General features: G+C 32.4%; 1 protein-coding gene and 1 non-coding gene across 3 annotated transcripts in view; both read right to left on the bottom strand.

The window, feature by feature from the left end:
* The window catches only part of LOC125051849 (alpha-N-acetylgalactosaminidase), a 50596-nt gene extending 35483 nt beyond the window's left edge, over positions 1 to 15113 (bottom strand). The window contains exon 1 of one of the 2 annotated variants that reach the window (XM_047652437.1): positions 14973 to 15113. The gene's annotated coding sequence lies outside the window, so the exon portion shown is untranslated. The remainder of the gene's footprint in view (positions 1 to 14972) is intronic. The other variant, XM_047652438.1, reaches the window with a different exon arrangement.
* Positions 15114 to 19122: 4009 nt separating this feature from the next.
* Positions 19123 to 19196, bottom strand: Trnan-guu. Its single transcript has one exon. It is a non-coding gene; the product is annotated as a tRNA-Asn (tRNA).
* Between the last annotated feature and the right edge of the window lie 1183 nt (positions 19197 to 20379).

Raw genomic sequence — 20379 nt, 5'->3', positions numbered from 1 at the left:
AAATTGTCTGTAATTAAGGCTTCATGAATCGGCCTTGTGTTGCGGTAATTTAAAATATGAATTATGCAGTTATAAAAATGATATGAGTCACTGTATATGCAGGTCATGTAACTAGTACAGTATATAGTATGTCTCATTGAGAAGTGACGGGACGTAAATATTAATAAAATATGTAATATTGTTTAAAAATCCAATATAGTTATTGCATAAATACGCGTTTAATAAAAAATGTTTTTAACCAAATCTTTTTTCTAAAAAATGCCACACAAAAATACCACTTGTAAAATAAAAATAAATCTAAGACGTTAATTATCGTTAAATTATTGAATCCATGTCATAATATATTTATATAAAAATATTAATTAAAAATCAATAAATATAAAAAATTTGTTCCCTGTGGCAGTGTACTTTTAATGATGGAAGCTTTTCCATACTGTATTGCGATACTTATTCTTTGGGGAAGAAGGTACCAGCTCTGGGGTCATCTGTACTATGTACCGGGCTCCAACTAAAATCTTTATATTAGGTTAATTCGTTTCTGCTTCGCCAAGTTTTACTTAATTTCTTGCGAACTAGAGGAGCGTACAGATATACACTGTGTGAGGAAATAAAAAATCAAGTTTAATTTAATAATATCAAGGGTTTAAATCTCAACAAAATCCGTAACTGAATTAAATGCGCCATATGACTCAAAGTTAAATCAAAAGTTCAAATATTGAATTAAGGACAGATTTACTGGTTTCGCTGTGTTTATACCGAATGACCTTTGAAATCAAGTGAATTCCAGTATTTTGCAACACAAAATTCAGGTCGAATATAATATAATTTTATTAAATTAATAAATAACTTTGATAATTACCTGCATTTGTATTTATAAAAACATTACTTTTTAAATGCTTTAATTTTCTATTTATTATTTTTTTTAATATGATTACTATGCAGGTTAAATAATAATAATAAACCCATTTTATTTCCAATCATGACAAAAAAAAATTATAATACACAGCTTAGATTATTTTACTTTTTTTTTTTTTCTTTTGCTTGTTTTCCTATAACCTAGCTTCCTTCAGTACCGTCGATAGGAATCCCTTCACGGGTAAAAGCCTACTCCAGCTTTTTCCAACTGACTCTGTCTATGGCTCTCTTTCTCCATTCGTTTCCTGCTACCGCTTCTATTTCTTCTATCCACCCTTTTTTTGGGGGCCTCTTCTCCTTCTTCCTATTGGTCCATACAGTTGTCTTTAAGGTCCACCTATTATCTGTGTATCTTGCTATATGCCCCGCCCATTGCAAGTTAAGAAAATTGTAAATACTGTATGTGTTTTGGAATTAAAGATTTTAAAATTGTACAAAAGCAATTTGATAGTAGTCATTGTATTACGGAATAAATGTCGGTAATGTTAGCACCGCAAGCGTGCCGCAATTATAAAACGACGTCGTTAAAATAATACTTCCTAGATTTGATGAGAGCAGTGAAAAAGCGTTCTATTTTCAAAAGTGAGATCGTGCGTCCCCCGTCTATGAACTAATGAATTTATGCGTGGAGGACATAACATGAAGTAGAACATCAGCCGGCGATTGCGAGTCGTCTGGCAATGTGAACGTCTATGGGCGGTATCACTAAACATCTGTTGAGCCTACTGTCTGGTTGCCCCGTTTCATTAAAAAGATGATGATGATGAGAAAGACGACACCAGTGATCATTTTTTATAAACAGGGTAAAAATCAAAGGCTAAGGCAGTTGCCTAGCGATTTTGACGTTTCTAGCACGAATATCCTTGGTTTCAATCACTATCACTATTAGGGATTACTAAAGTCCGTGCTTTTATAATGCCACTCCAAAATTTTACTAAAGGCCCATTTAGTTTATTTTTGTATTCATGGATTTAATAAGATAAAAGATACGATTATCTAGTTGATAAAAGGGCCTGGGACTAGTGCTATACAGGCTACTTCTAATTAATTTGCGATATTTGTTTTAAAATTAGTCTTGCTATTTTAAAACGGTACCGAGAGTTTTTTACGCCGGCTTTTTCTCTCGGCCTACACCCTCTGTCTTCTTTGCCGATGAGAAGGGATTCAAATTTAATGACGTGGAATAAGTGATACCTGTATCTTATATTCCATAATAAACATATTTTATTTTTATTTTGATATGCGTACAACTAATATAACTGCGTTTCAATCGATCAGTCCCGTTAATCGTTCAACAGAGAGGCAGGCAAACAGTAACAATTATTTTGAAATAATGTAGTATAATTCAATGAACTCAAGGTATAGGCTGTCATATCTCAATCAAAGCCATTATAATCCTTAATCCAAGGCATATAGACATGTTAATCGCATGAATAAACAACTGTTTTGATCTGGTTAATGTAATACGTGTCAGTGAAACCGGTCCCCTATCCCCTTCCCTTTATAGAGCAATGTCATTTGGCAATATTACTTCACAGCGTCACCGTTACAAATGTACAAATATATGCAGTTTTCTTTGGAATTGGAAATTCCAATATAGTTCTCGAAAATGTAATGTATATATAATTTTTTCTTGAAAGACCAGTGTTATAAAGAACGCCAGATAACAAGAGATAAGTAAAAATTTGAATATTTAAATTTCTATATAAATAATTAAATCAAATGGATTTCTGGGTTTGACAAATGGAGTCATGTTAAGCGCCGACTATTTTGAATTACCCTAGTTCGTGGTGGTTCCTGGAGCCTTTAAAAACCAATAGGGTAGCTATAATGCGTGGTACTCTATAAAAGACAATATATCATTTTTTTCTCAAATGAAATCCAGCCTTGCAAGTTTCATATCAATTCAATTGTCAGAACAATTATTCTTATCTCAATGATAAATACATAGATTGTAATTAAATCGCTGAGATGTGTTCTAATAAGGCATGGTCACGAAGAGTCTTATCTCTGTGTAAAGAGATCGAAAGTGTTCGTATGGTTATGTTTTATCGAAGGTAAAACCGCGAGTATTCACCGAAACTCTTCTGGCTTTACGATCTTTGTGTTCTGAAACAAGAAACTTCCACCGCTCCTGTTTTATAAATATTTTTCGTATATTAAGTGCAAAGGGGTACATTATTTTGAGGGGGTTTTAGCTACAACACAAATGATGAAGATGTTAAGGAAATAGCAAAAGCACCGACATCACAGGAGACCGAAGAGCTGGCAGCTACCTCGGACAAAGAATTAGTCTAGCTATTCAAAGGGGAACGCTGCCAGTATCTTCGGAACCTTGCCTAAAGGGACTCCTTTTAATATCATATTTTAAGGTTAGTTATTGTTTTTAGTCAAGAAAATTGTTGATAATAAAGTTCAAGATTGTAATTTTGAATTTGGAATGTCATATCGCGAGGTCAATGTTTAATGGGAATGTTCACATTTTCGACATTACCAAAGAAGGTTTGAGGAAATATTTAAATAAGCGGGACTGACTTTATTTAGCAGTGACAATTTATTTTTCTTTAAAATATTAAGTTGTCATTTAATTAATATTTTAGTTTTTTTTAAATAATTTAATGTATTCAATTGACTTATGATGTCCGTTTCGTATATTTTGTTTATCAATGTAATTTGTTTGTATTTTACACTGCTAAATTTCAGTTTCAGTATTAAACTAGTTTACTAATATTTTATCACCAAAGGATGCGGTGACACGCCTATAAAACTGACATTTATAATTTCATCATTTGCCCTTTTATGTAAGGTTGATAAAACAAACTAAACTGGCAGCATTTCCTCGCTGTATTGCGATACTTATTCGTTGAGCGAGGAAAGCACCAGCTCTGGGGTCATTGGTACTATCTACCAGACGCCAACTTAAATATGTAATTAGCGCATGTGCTTGAACCCCACGGCCCAAGAGTCTCTACTCCAAGAGGAACAAATTATATTTTATTAAATAAAGATCCTCAAACAATGATTGTATTCATCCACATTTTTATATTATAAAATATTAAATTACACTATACACAATTCCTTAATATTTAGTAAGAATGTAAGCAAGCACATGCTAAAGTTAACATCTTGGGTTATGCTTATCCACTATTAATAACTTAACTGACGCAAAGTTGCAAAACAAGATTCACTTTCTTTAAAGAAAGTTAAATTGCGCGGAATCACAAATCTGCACCGCTTTTGGTCAGTATTTCATTAATAAACTTTTCAATCGACCGTATCGAGCTTAGAATGGCCTATGGGGCAGAATATTTCTGCGTCTGTTTATTTGTAGCCGATCAGCATTTTGTATCTAACGAGTAGCTTTTTCGCCGGTTTTTATAGGATTTATTACTTTTACACGCACATAGAAAGATAGATTTATTGGTGGACAGTCGGAAACGTACGCACAATTGCTAAGTATGAAACTGCACTTTTAAAAGCGAAACTAAAGATATCCATTTTAAGAAGTCGCAACGGAAACTTATAATCAACTTGTGTGCTTCCCTGATTGGGGGGCAACAGAATTTATAAATAAGTATTCTTTTTATATCAGATATTCATATCTCATTCTTCTTGTCCAGAAGAATCTGCTAAAATATTTTTTTTAGCCGAAACAAAGAACGGTTTGGTGGCCGTTGATACACTAATTTATATTAAAATAATAAGCTCTGTACACACCTGGTTCCATATATTCTTAACATAAAAGGCACACAATTGTCAGTCGTAAGGATATGGAGAATAAATTAAACAAAAAAATCATCTTTTATAAAATTTAAGACGTAACTAATAATAAATATAATTAGCCAAACGGTAATCAAAATAAAAATGCGCCTAGCATAACAAATCAACAGAATCATCATGTGACGATCGGCCGAGTTAAAATATTTTAGATCAAAATTTACGAAAATAAAAATATGTATGTATCCTTACGTAAACTATTACGTTCCAAACATATTAATATCTTAAACTTTCTTAAACTATAAATTAATATAGTTACGTATAGGGAAGTTTAATTTATAAATTAACGAATCACGTGTCCACTTGTTATTCAGTTACAATAGTACTTTCACGGTTTGTTCAATATGTAAATAAATACAAAAAGTGTGAATATCATCTATTGCAGTTTCCATATATTCATTGGTTTATAATGAGTGAATAAATATGAGTAACAAATGAGCATCAGATTTTCATAGATCGAAGATTCGGGTCTTAGGAACGTGAAAATTATAGGAAAGTTTGTATGAGACAAAATGCTTACTTATATTTATTTATTTATTACAGAAAAACAAACATTATCCTTACAGACTATGCCAATACGATTTCGATAAAAATTAAATAGTATAAAGTATAAATAAATTAAACACATAATATACAAAATATCGCTACTGTGAATTCACTCTGCGAACATATAAATATGTCGATAGTGTCGGAGACAGCATTCAGTAGGCGCAACGATCCCCGTTACCCAAGACGTAACGGGTAACGTGCGCAGTAAGAATTGCCTTAAGAAACGTTCAGTTGTAGAACGACGGACGTCGAGGTGATACGGATGGTATTTTGTATTCTGTCTTGACGTCCGATGATGAAACTCAGCTGCCGGTATTAGTCCGAACAACTCCTCTGAGTACATGGTAAATGCAAATTCTGATCTTTGGTATCGCAAATAACCTAGGAATATCCCATAGGTACAAAGAAACCCAGTTCTTGGAGTAAAGGTTTCAACCATAATATAGATAAGGGTGAGATTCAATAGAAATACGAAGTAATAATAATAATAATTCTCCTGTACGTTTTATACAAGAGCCATTATTGCGCTAACCCAAGTTTGAAGCATTTGTTATGAAGTAATCAAAATTCTGAGCAGTGTTGGCTTCAACATGCGACTCTCATCCCTGAGGTCGTAGGTTCGATCCCCGGCTGTGCACCAATAAACTTTCTATGTGCGCATTTAACATTCGCTCGAACGGTTAAGGTAAATATTGTGAGCAAACCGGCTTGCCTTAGACCCAAAAAGTCGACGGCGTGTGTCAGGGACAAGAGGTTTATCTCCAACTTGGCTGTTAGATTGACAAATGATTAGGAAACAGATACAACTTTTTTAGGTCTGGGCCTCAGCCAGACCTAAAAAAGTTGTAGCGTACCACTGACATATCAATCAAAGTTCTAGGCTCTTTAGATTAATGATTTTATTAATTAAGGGTTATGCGTAATGACCCAATAGTCTCGAAATTTGCCTGATTAATTAGTTTTTAAGTACCAATAACAAACGATAACCTAATTTTTAATCCGTATGTTATACATGCATTAGATAACGAACTAATGAAGTCGAAAACACATGCGATATAGTCGAATTGATTTTTGACGTAAGTCACATTTAGCGCGTTTCAACGGAATCTTAATCTTGACATGTGACAGTGTGAAACTGGCATAAAGTTAAATCTATTGCCATAATATTAAAAAAAAAGTCGTTTACCCCGAATATCATGGTAATTGCATTAGTATGTAGTTATCATATTAATGTTTTGAATTTAATTCTTCATCGCATAAAGTTCGCGCGATTTTACCTACCATGAAGCAGTAAAGTTCTGCAGCACTGCAATTTGTGGTTCATTAAAAAACAAAACAAAAGCCAAAATACGTTTGTGCCAGCGTGCGTCAGAAGTATTCTCGGAATTTAATTACGCGACAAACATAAAAGTGAAGGTATTCGCAGAAAAACAAAAATAATTGATGCTAGCAATATGACCTACAGCTTAAATGGAGATGGGCATGGCACGTAGCCCGTTATACAGATGACATATAGTCTAAAACAGTAACCGAATGGACTGGTTCAAAAGGTAAAAGGAACAAAGAAGGTCAATAGAGCGATGGTCCGACGGGATCGAAAGGGTAGCTAAAAAATTGGATGACGGTAGCACAAAATAAAATAGGGTGGAAAAAGCAGGAGGACTTCTTCCGGACAGGGGCCGCATCTTAGAGTAGATATTTTTTATTTATATCTATTATTGTTAAATGTATGTCAATAGGATAAGAGAATAAAGGCTTATTATTATTATTAAATAGCCCTTATAATGGGGTCAATGACACTCAATATGCAGAATCAATAACTCCATTTTAGTAGTCAGTTAAAAAGCGAGACAATTTCTCAGAAAAGTCGACGCCTTTTCCCAGACCGTTTTATTCAATTCAAGTTCGAAAGGTCACTTAAGAATTTTCCGCGTTAAGTAGAGAAAGTTATTTTAAGCATTTCGTTTAGAAACTAGTTTTTTCTCTCGAGTATATAGAATGTTATTTATCCTATTATGATATCGGAAGTACTTCAAGAATTGTTAATAAATGCTTCGCATTTTACGATATTAAGAAAGGTTTTTTCTCATTTATTTATTCCTAAAACTGTACGACAGTGATAAGGACAACATATTAAATATTTTAAAGGCCGGCAACGCACATAAGTGTCTATTGGCTTGGCGCAACTGCCTTTTATGGTCTTTTCGTATGCTGGTTTGTCCCCCTATCTCCTCTACATATAAAAAACCACTTCCCTTGAATTTATATATATTATTCGTGATCATTTGTTTTTCACGACACACGCCGTCGACTTTTTGGGTCTAAGAGATCTGGGGTCCTAACAGGCGAGTGTTAGATGCTCACATATGTAAATATAAAAGCCAGGTGCAGCTGAGGATCGAACCTGCAACCTCAAGGATGAGAGTCGCACGCTGAAGCCATTAGGCCAATACTACTCACGATCTATAATAATAAATATCTTGACTCGATTTCATAACTTTTAATGAATGACTCACAAATCATCTAGTTAAGTTCACACAGATGCTTGAGCGTAGGTGAGCTATGGGCGTTATAAATGTAATGTAATTATAGCAATTGTAATTACTTCTTTGAAATATGATAAAGCTTCTAACAAATCGATGTTGTAAGACAAAAGAATTCATCACAATCGTGATACGAACGTGTAACATGATTTGCGATTTTGATTCTTATTGGAATGTGTTTTGGTTTAATTTTGCTTGGCTTTCATTGTTTGTATATGCCCCATAAAAGTAATGTGCAAGGTCGCACATTAATCAAATTGGTAATATCATTTTATTCATTTTTGATATGCGTTATGGTAGTTTTTAACTTTTAAGCAAATGCAAAGATAGGCACCGAAATATTTTATGAATTATAATAATTATTTTTTCACGTGAAATAATTTGTACATTTATTATCAGGACGTTATATATTGTTGCCATAAAATACCACGCCCTTGTACCGAATTGTAATAATTGCGAAATTGATTATATGATAAACAAAGGACTGAGAAATTACATTATTTGCCGTTGCCTCATTAATTATTAAGAAAATTTATGTTTTTCATTATTTAACATTTTTTTAAAATAAAAGCTGCTAGTTTAAAACATGACTTATTTAATACTAATCATGTTATGAATAAGTTTCCAATACAGCATTGCCCGGGTGGGTTTTATGTATGTTCGTATGATTTTCGCAACCTCTTTAACGATAGCTATATTTTAGTAAAAAAAACAAAAATCAGTGGCGCTACAACCTCTTTAGGTCTTGGCCTTAGATTTCTGAATCTGTTTCATGATCATTTTTTAAATCTAATAGGCAAGTAAGTGTTAAGCCTCCAGTGCCTAACCACACGCCGTCGAATTTTTGTCTAAGACATGTCGGTTTCGTCACGATGTTTTCACCGTTCGGGCAAATGTTAAATGCGCACATAGAAAGAAAGTTCATTGGTCCACAGCCGGGGATTGAACCTACGACCTCAGATATGGGAGGCGCACGCTGAAGCCACTAGGCCAACACTGCTCATTATTATCATACCTATATTATAGTAAATTTTCATAAAATCATGATGAATTTAAACCTAACTCTGAAATCACACTATTGGTGATAAAGGTAAAATTCAATGTTTAGATATTATCGTGTTGTGTCGCACTCGCGTTTCATTTGTTTGTCTAAACCCTCATTTGTTTTCCAAAATGCGTATTTTATACACGTTCGGGTGTAGGATGACATAAGACCCAAAAATCGAAGTGTCAGGCAAAGAAGGCTGTTTATCTGTCTATTAAAAAACGCGGACACAATCCTAAAAGCACCACTGGTTTTTTTACACTATCTAAACTGTAGAATAGATCCATATAAAATATTTGTTATCTAGTAATATGCTTTAACAGTAACGGTATACCTTATACATAATCAATGTGTTATCGTTAACTCATCAATTAAACCAATCAATTTTCTCGAGTTAGAACAAATAACATTGTAGTCGGTATTCTGCGTCAATGACTTCAATTAGTTTTTGTTGACATAAGTTACAATTGTATTTTTAATTAGCTTTTTACGCAAAATTTACTAATTAGGTATACATTAATTCTTAAGTTTAGACCAAAACAGTTCCGGGTTAATTCAAATATTGCGTTCATCATTTAAAAGCTACTGAACTCAGTCATAAGAAAAACTAACTACTCGGTTAGTGATGTTTGAACCATAGCAGGAATAGCAAGAAAAGTTCAGTTGTGATCTTTGTACCATCGCATACTACTCACTTCTCGTAGTCTAAATAGAGATAGCCGATTTTTTGAGGTTTTTAATAAGTTATTCCATTGTTTTGTGATGTTATGTTTACGCAAAAGTTGTAGATTTATTATATTAGATTCAAATCTACCACTACGAGTACTCTAAGGAAAACGTACGCAGTAATTTTTATTTTTTTTATTAAAAACAATTAATGTTTAAAGTAACTCAGGGTCAAGTAATGTTTGGTATACAGGGCGTCCAAAGACTATGGGACATCAACGTATCAGCGTACATAGGATATTTTGCTAAAGGAAGACTTTATTTTATTTCGAATGGGTTTTTTATATTGGAGTCGGTTCGATTCTCACACGAGACAAGTGATTTTTAGTAAATCATTAAGTGCAGTATTACTTTTTTTTTTTTTTCAAATTGAAATAAAGCTTTCTTTCAGCAAAATATACTATCTGCGATATTTAAGGTACTTTCCCTCGATGTCCCATAGTCTTAGGACACCTGGTATAACACAGAACAGGTGGTATATCTGTCACCGTAAAATTGTAAAAACCGTTAGATTGTAATCTATCTCGCGAGATTGTAAACTGTCGAAAGATTGTGAACCTCAACGAACTGCTTACAAATTATTATTCGGTAGTTATATGAAATTGTTGGGAAGTAAAATTAATCTGTAATTGACCAAAGAAGTTTGAATGATAACTAAGTTAGTGTAGTACAATCTACCGAATAATAATACGTTAAATTGTAAGCAGTACGCTGAGGTTCACAATCTTTCGACAGTTTATAATCTCGCGAGATAGATTACAATCTAACGGTGTTTACAATTTTACGTTAACATATCCAAACCATAAAATATGTCGTTTTGAAATAGCATAAACGATATTTGAAGAACCTTTATAAGGAAAACGTTTAAAATCCCACGAGCTCGCTTTATATGCAGGGCGTGTTCCATTTTTGAATATTTACTTGTTACCTTCGCCTTGGCTTCAATGTTTTTAAAGAAAGTTGACGTTGTCATGTTTGGGCTGCTTTATGCGAATGTAAAACCGGTCATTGTAAGGTAATACACAAATCAACCACAACACACCAACAGAGCTGTAAACTAATCTGAGTCAGTTATAAGCTACGCTGTTATGAAATTTATATTGAGACTAGCCGACCTGGCAAACGTCGTTTTGCCATGTATATCATTTATAATAAAAATAGGGGTTGATCGTAGAGGGATGAAAATTAGGGGTTGTATGTATTTTTTAATTTTGTATCATAAAAAAAATAAAAATTAAAAACATTTTTTTTTTAAATTTAGGGGTTGACTACCCTTAACATTTAGGGGGATGAAAAATAAATGTTGTCCGATTCTCAGACATACCCAATATGCACACAAAATTTCATGAGAATCGGTCGAGCCGTTTCGGAGGAGTTTAACCACAAACACCGCGACACGAGAATTTTATATATTACATATAACCTAATCTTTATTATTAAGCTTTGTAGTTCCCCAATGAGGCATGAGGCATATAACTGTTTCGTTTTTCTATGTAGACAGTTGACGATCGGCCTGTGCTATAATGTCTGCATGGCCTTGCTTTAAACGAATAAAATTAACAAGACATATCCTCGAAATAGTCAGTAATATATATAAGATATATAAGATTGTTTCTATATGTTGTTTAGTTATTAATTTTAAGTTGATAAAAAAATATTATCAATTGTAAAACTAATTTAATGTTGTATTTGGGCAATGATACATGCCTGAGTAGGGACTAATAAATATAATGTAATTTAAAATGAATGGATTAAGGTCATTTCCTTATTTTATTATCGAAATTTATATATTTTATAGGTGTTATTGAATTGGAGGTCGGTTTACTTACATATGAAAGTAAAAATATTCTAAAATATATTTCAATAGAATTCAAATTTTTTCATATCAATTTCATCTGTAAATTTTGATAATTTTATTTTAACAAAATTGTTTTTTATTTGTGTGCAAAAAAAGATACTATTGTCTCTATACCTACTTCTTCGAGGGCGTGTCGATAGTCGATGTAGATGCGAAGTCATATAACCCAACCCAACACTTAGATCTCACTGTGATCTGGAGACTGGCATGAGGATATCCCGGGATGGGCTATACGATGTGTTCCTTAAGCACAAAACGCAGCTAAAAAAATGTCTGCCATAGAACTGTCAAATATGTCAGTAACTTGAATAGCACAAGAGGTAACGCGGGTCCCAACCAAACCAGACCTAAGTTTTAGAACCAAAGTTTGACCTCCCCTGGTGCCTACCTTCTACCCAACAGATCTGGCTGATCTGATAGGCTACTAGGGGTTCTATGTATTCAAAAAATCCTAACCCAAAAAACATTTGCTGTCAAACACTCCAAAATAAACACAAAAATCTATTTACCTGGAAAATTATATTCAAGACAGTATAGGAACCTTTTATTAGATAAGCAAGATATAAAGTTTCTTCATTTTTAATTGCCGTAACATACATATACTTAAAGTAAGATTATATGCCTGTAGGTATCCTACACAATAACCACACATTTCCGCTGTCCAGTTCCGCAACATGCGAGAAAGTTGAAAAATATTACGAAAACAAATAGCGTTGCACACATTCCTTGTTTTCAATCAAACGACTGTTTGACCGTATCACGAAAACCGCAATGTATGCATACGTACCAGTTGTAATTTGCCGTTACTCAATCAGTTTCGCAAAGATACTAATTTCACGTGTTTATTAGCAGGTTTTCTAAAACGTTTCTTTTGATATTAAGCGCATTATGTTTAATTAGGTTCAGATATCAATTTGAATATATATCCATATCTATGTTACGAATTGTGACTTTTTATAAATTGACAGTACATTTTGAAGTATAGTTTTAGTATAGAAGAAAAATAGGCAGAAGTCTCGCAAAACGCTGATCTGTTAAGAATCGATACGCTGAAGGATTAATGAAATTGGATCGGAAGTACTTAGCACTGCTTTAATCATTCAATGAACTCAAAACAAAAAACAACACGCGATTCATTTGTTAAATCTAAATAATGAAATTCATTAATTATTATTTTCCGCCTTCTCTGCGGAAAATATAAGAGTTTTTTCTCCAACTTCGACTTTGTTCCCTTTGGAGTAAAGACTCTTGGGCCGTGGGGTTCAAGTGCACAGGCGCTAATTAAAGATTTAAGTTGGTGCGTGGTAGATAGTACCGGTAACCCCAGAGCTGGTACTTTCCTGGCTCAACCAATAAGTATCGCAATACAGTGAGGAAATGCTGCTAGCGTTAAAGGTACACTGCCACAGGGACCAAACTTTTGAAATTTGTTTTAATTTTCTATTTATTAAATTTAATTATATATTTTAATTATTATTATACTATGAAAACATAAAGCCTTTAGAATAGCTTGTAAATAAATTGTGAATGTATGTTGATCAGCCTAGGAATATGACTATGATAGTAATTTGCATATAGAGTAGTATTGCGTTATATAACCTTGATTTAAATACTCAAAGTATGTAGATACAAATTTAGTAACAGCATTTTGTACATAATAGTTAAATTACCTCTGAATATTTTGTGAACCATAAAATTAGCAACAAATTTATAAAAAAAACTAACAAAAATAACCGAAAAAAGTAAGAAATTTAAACTACATTGCAAGAACACAAATATTTAAATTATTCTAATTAAGAATGGATTTTCAGTACTTTGTGTATACAAGTCTGCCCTGCGATTCTGTAACTCACTTTTCGAACTCACACAGCGGTTTTCGCATCGGCGGTCGCTCTGAAATCAGTCGTCAAATGAGTTACAGAATCGCAGGGCTAAACTTATTGGAAAGGTCAACCTATTTATGTCTCTACTTCGTAGTCTCCATTACAATCAAAGCCCTTACAGTCCGATTTGTTGCCTCACTGCTCTATTTTCCGCTTGTCTCGGGACATAAACCCATAGTTGTCTTAATTTGTTCAGACCCAAAAGACGATCGACCGTCATTTCTGCCATCACTAGTTTGTCGAGACTATCCGGTTCTCTCCTGGCTTGGCCAAAGCTAAGCCCATTTATGTAACTGAATCAATTTCAAAATTATTGCGTACGTATGTTTATACGCATTTAGAAACTGCCATTATGCTTCTGTTTTTTTTTTCTTAAGTTTAAAAATAATTGTTTTATGGTTTCAAATGTGTACCAGTAAATGAATTATTTAGGTTTAAAGACTTTATTTCTCAAAAGACAAAAAAAAAATGTCACTTACATGAGAATAATACTCTAGATTAACATAACATGAACGAATTATTTAAAATCTTAACCTACATAATTATAATTACGAAAAAATTGAGGTGTTTATTAGTTTAATAATTATTATTTACGACAAAATTTATGAATTCCAAATTTGAATTTTAAATAAAAGAGATTTATAAATATCTCCAACTGGACTGGTTTAGAAAATTCTTTAACCGTTAGAATACTGAACCCTGAGTAACATAGTTTGTATTCATTTCCAATAAAATTAAAATATCGTCCAATCGTGGGGCGGGCTCCGAGAACTATATACTATTTGATCAAAATATCCTAAATACTGCCTATGTACTCACTGGAGTGCAGATTAATACTCTAATAGATAATTATCTAAATAAACTAATATTATCCAATTACTTTTGAGTTGAATGCGGATACAAATAAATTTTGGTAGCGAATATACTGTTGTTAATTATTTTCTAAATTGGTGTCATTTTAAGAATCTTATTGCTCTCCATAAGAAATCGAATGTTGGATCTTATAACTGTGCGTAATTATAAATTAAAATACTTGTATGTATAAATGTTTTAATTACAAACACGCACATGTTTGTAACTAAACTCCTAAATGACTGGGCCGATTTCAATGAAATTTTTTGTGTGTGGATTCGAAAATGGTTCAGATTTTTTTTTAATTTGAAGCTCTTATTATGTATATTTTTTTTATATTTATATTTAAAGCTTAAGCAGTATAAATACTAAGTATTTTCATAATATACATACCTGCATTTAATAAGAGATGAATTTGAATATATAATCTTATAAAAAAACCATAATTATTATTTAACATTCATTGGATTAATTAGAAAAACGAATTTCACCGTTTAAAAATGTGAACGAAGTATTACGATTAGGTAACATGCGCGCGCGCTGTCGTTGAATTCTTTCCTAGCGATGGAAAAATCACATAATCACCTCAATTTAAATCATCATATTATGTATGTAATTAAATTTATAATTTACTTGTGAGACTTTTTTATATTAATTTTAATTATAAATTCATTAAATAATCTAGGATATTTACCTCTTTTTAAAAAAATTTTAGACATAAAATTTTACGTTTTAATTAATATAATTATAAAATAATTATTTACAATAATTATGTCTACACGCGTTGAAAAGTTTTTTTGTTATATGTTATTTTTTAAACTTACCGCAAGGGTGACGATTATGAAAATCCTTTCTAACACCGCTCACTCACTTTGAAAATGGAACGAAATATTTTAAAAATGGCGGGCGCGTTGGTCGCGGGCAGTCGCGTTCCCTCCGAAACGTCGACTGACAGTCCGTGGTAGCTGCTTGCAAGAGTGGTCATTCTTCGCGCATCGCTCAATACTACCAAGAATTTTCCACGTCGAAACCATAGACTTGTTCCTATTCATTGCTTGTTGAATATTGAAAACAGATTTTTGGAATTGATTAAACACGCAATGTATAAAAGATTTTACTAAACATAGTTAATCCTGTTATGTATGAACAATGTTAATACATTTACAAAAGGTTTTATATTAACGATAGTATTAAAGCTTTTAGTTTGAATATATTTTTCATTGAATTTGCATTTTATCGTATTTATCTATAGAGGAAATACACAAACAAAAAGGGTCTTCAGAAAAACAAGTTGTCTTCAAAAGCAACGTTTTGCATACAATTATGTATGCTTATAACGTTAATTTTATAAGCTGTGTTAATTCCTGATTCACGAATCTCTAATTGCAGTTAAACGATTTTTAACTGACTTAAATCGCACAGATTTGATTAATTCCTTTAGCAAAGAGCATACCAATTCTTAAAAGGCCGGCAAAGCACTCGCGAGCCCTGGAATTAATAGTGTCCATGGGCGGCGGTATCATTTAACATCAGATGAAGCTTCTGCCCGTTTGCGTTTCTTCTATAAAAAAAGCAATTTTGTAAATATGTTAGTTGTTGAGTTGAATGCGATTACAAATAAATAAATATAAAATAAAAAATAATAAAAAAATAATAATAATAATAATCGTATAAAATTAATTTCCAATATAAATAATTTTAAGAGAAATATTATTCGTAGACAATTTGCAAACTTAACAATATAATCAGCCCATATAATCATACCCATAAAAATTATTTGTATTATGAAAATGACTACTTATGTAAATATAATTTATAAAATAAAAATTAATCTCAAAATATTTTTGGAAAAGAAAAACTCGTTTTTGTTAAGGAAAACTCGAAGACGGCTGGACCAATTCGAGAAATTTTATTAATTCCTTGAACTCTGAGCAAGGTTATGCGAAGGAAAATTGCAAAAATACAAAAAAAATTGAAAAAGTTAGTATATTGTAATAAGCTAAAATTTTATTCCGGAAAAGCGAATAGTCTCAATAAGAAAATGTTTCATTTGTTGGTATGTAGCTAAAAAGATGGGCTAAGTATCAAGGCAAGTAAGCAAAGTAGCAAGTTAAAAATAAGTACAGTGCCACATACTTTTCTTGGCCGGTATTAGTATTGCCAGTAAATAAAAAATAACCATTATAAGGGGAATAATTGGAAGTCATAATTTATTAAATGTCTTAATAAAACAATGTATACTAGTATCTACAGTTCTAGGCTTAAATAAATGTGACACAAACTTAGAAACAACTGATATGATAAAAATAATACGTCGCACTGTAAACCTTTAAAATATTAACTCTGCACATTCCAGTAACATATTTTTTATGTAGTCAGTGGCGCTACAACCTTCTTTAGCCTCAGATGTTTGTATATGTTTCGTAATCTTTCTTACAAAACAAGTAGGTGGTCAGCCGTCTGTGGCGCACGTTATCGACTTCTTTTGTCTTTGTTTTACACCATAGATTTTGTTCGACACCATAGATCACATTAAGAAAATTATATTTATTTTCAATAAGATAATTCGTAAAAGATCGTATTCATTGTTCCGGTCAATACTCTTCCTATTGAAGGCAAATATGGTTTTATTTAATTATATACGTTTTTGAGGAGTTCCTGCTTGGTGATGGACAAGGACCAATGTCATTGACCTTTCACTTCGAGCTTTATGTTGACTCAATATTGTAAACGAGGTGAGAAATTTGAAAAGAATATTTAAGACCTTATACAAGTACAGAATTTCTGGCTCACGATTTTTGATACTCAAGATTGAACCATACGGGCGTTAAGGACTATACAATATACATATTACATATACTATGAGTTTCACAAAATAACGCTTAACGGCCGCCCAATTTTTACTACTAGAGATTGATATTTTAATCTATTTCTTATAAACTACTATCAATAACCGATCGATGAATCGATAGTCAATCTGTTTTTGTAAACCATCTTTGATATTTGTATGAAAATGACCGATTTATTTATTTATAAAAGCTTGCCAACGCTGGCATATTAATACATTGACAGAAGAAAAATAAAATACAGTTTTCAATGTGTCAAGCACTTACTGGCTAACATAGCATGCAAGAAGTAATAAAATTAATTAATCAAAACAATAATAAAATTTAAACAAACACTAAACGAAAATCGCTCTCAAAGTCTGAGGTGAGCAACTATGGATGTCCAGATCCAGCTCGTTTAACAGAATGCTCAATCTGGACATCGGTGAATTTCGGCCAAAACGCGTTCTCCGGAAAGGAGGGATAAATGGAAGGATTCGATGTCTGGGACAGATCGATGCTTTCTATAAAATATCTTGGAATTTGATAGATCAAATTTTGACAGTTATCAATCTAAATTTGCGATCTTCCCACTTTGATCGATTCACGATTATTACGATTTTACAGCTGTTACTCGCAATTTAATATGTTGTTATATAAAGAATATTATGATTTTACAATAACATCGTTTTATACAAATAATCACGTCTTTAAGTAGTGATATGGTTCCTGACAAATAAGGGCAACGCGTAAAACGAAACCACATGAGGGCCGCAAATTTAAGACAAATCCTTTTTTACAAGGATTTCAAATCAGGGATTGTCATATTGAAATGCAGATTCTCGATCGATCGCAAAAAATCTGGGTTGGAAATAATTTTAGATTATAAATATAAAAGCGGCCGTTAAGGACCTATCTGGTCGCCAAACTCCAAAACATTGTTTCTTTCCATTTTTCGTTATCGTTTCCTGAAGTAGGGCGAATGGAAAAAATATATAGTGGAGTTGAGTAGTTTATGTATCCATTTTGAAAGATCGATACACGATTTAAGTAACTTCGCTCGATTGAAAAAAAATCCAAACATAGCCAATTTTTTACACTTTGAATTCATTTTATGACGAAAATGTATATAGAACATAATTTTGAAATTTACACGATATTTTTTATCACAAGCCAATAAGTCCATTATTTTGCATAAAATACTAATATTTCATAAATTCTCTTTACGAAATTTTAATTTTAAAAATACAATTCCTATAAGGTAATTCACCCTTCTCACTCTCTCTTAATCGGTCTCCATCGCTCTCACCCTTTTCTTCGACAAAAACGCTGCACATCTTCGTCAGTAAAAAATTTACCCTCATGCGCCTAAAGAAGTTTCACTTCAATAATTATTATTAAAAATTAATAAATTGAAACAATTTGATCCCTATGGCAGTGTTCCTTTAATGCTGGCAGAGTTTCCTCGCTATATTGCGATACGTATTCGTTGAGCGACGTAAGCAGCTCTGGGGTCACCGGTATTATCTACCAGGCGCCAACTTAAATTTTTAATTAGTGGGCTTGAACCCCACGGCCCAAAGGTTCTCCAAAGGGAACAAAATCAAAGTTGGGGGCCTAATTATTACATGAGAAATAATGAAATGTTAATAAAAAAATAGATAAGTAATCTTATCTAATTTAAAAAAGAAGTATTTGTTAATTTCGTTTAAATAAATATTTTTCCCATTTTAGTCTAGTCAAGGAGGTTATTGTCCGATTCTCAAAAACCCGATCAATAAATCTGTGGACGTAATTAATGAACTCCGCGATAAATAACATATTAATGCGATAATAAAATCCGTTATCTCAACTAATAATAGATGTCGTCATGATAACGGTATTTAAATTATCATTTTGTTAAGTTATCGACCCCTATAGACTTATTTATTTGATAAGTATTACAAAAAGTAAACTAGCGTGTTTTGTAATGGCATTTTAATATTCATTACAAAAAAGTGTGATAAACGCGTGTAAAGTAATAGATTTTTTTGTTTCTGGATGTCACAAAAAAATTTAATGAAATAATATCTTTTATTAATTATTGTAAAATGTCTAAATTTTGTTAAGATAAAATAGAATACTACGTAAAAAAATAATAAAAATATAACGCCCCCGGGTGGGCTCGAACCACCAACCTTTCGGTTAACAGCCGAACGCGCTAGCCAATTGCGCCACGGAGGCAGATGAGCAACATATGAAAATTTAACTTCATATTGTTATACGTTTACGTATAATTCTTAATTATGATATACAATAAATATATATAATATAAACTTCAAAAATATGTGTTTGTAACACTGCTACGCTTAAAACGCAAAATCTATAGATATATAAAAGGATAGATTTTATTATATTATACGAGTAAAGATGATTCCGATAGTCGTTTTCACAAAATATTCATAGAAGTGGGTTTTTATATAATTTAAAAAAATTGCTATTACCTAAACACTTTTAGAAGAAAACAGCTGCTAAAGGCGAAACATCTGTCATAACAGAAGACATATTTATTCATATTAGATACATATATATAATTCTACTGTGCGTGTGTATGTCACTGAACTCATCTTAAACGGCTGGACCGATTTAAATGAATTTTTTTTATGCGTTTGGGTGGCGCCCTGAATGGTGGACTTAAAAACCAGCCCGGCGAAGGCGCTGCAGTCGGTATTTTTTAGAGAGATAACCATATCGGTAAATGATGCGATATTTCATGTTCTCTATTGTATAAATAGAGTGACGCAAAGAAAATAAATACAACGGAAAAATAAAATGAAGCACGGTTTTCGAAAAACAAATGCAAGAGTAATTAGCTGAAAAATTTAATTTGGAGGAGATATTTAAGACCAAAGCGTCAATTTCATATGTAAAGACCTAATATTAATAATTAGAAAGATATATAATATACGTTTTCTATATCAAAAATGTACCTGTTGTTAACAATTTCCAAATAAGCTAAAACAAATTTACAAGACACGCCCTAAATGTCCTAACCTTTCAATATGCCCTTCACCTTTAATCAAAACTGGGTCACGATTTGCACATTCACTTCCTTTTGAACTATGGAAATTTAATTAGTAATCCATGGTTATATTTGGTCCAGCCCTATGATCGCAGCGTGTATATAGCCTTAAGGCTTTCCATACCTTCTCTCTCTTCAGTCGGTAGCTCATATCTGAGCTTCGTCTCCAAGGAAACAACTGGAGCAGATAATATGTTTGTATCCAGCGCCTCTCTTATAACAGCGTATAGTTTTGAGGACGATGAGTCTTTCACTTGATCGGTCCATCTGGTTGGTGACCACGTGATGTGCCTTCCTACCTACTATCGGTGTCTCCAAGAGCCTCTGTGCATATAAAATATACCT

This window comes from Pieris napi, chromosome 8, assembly GCF_905475465.1.
Source record: "Pieris napi chromosome 8, ilPieNapi1.2, whole genome shotgun sequence".
Lineage (NCBI taxonomy): Eukaryota > Metazoa > Arthropoda > Insecta > Lepidoptera > Pieridae > Pieris > Pieris napi.
This window is presented reverse-complemented; position numbering and strand designations above follow the sequence as displayed.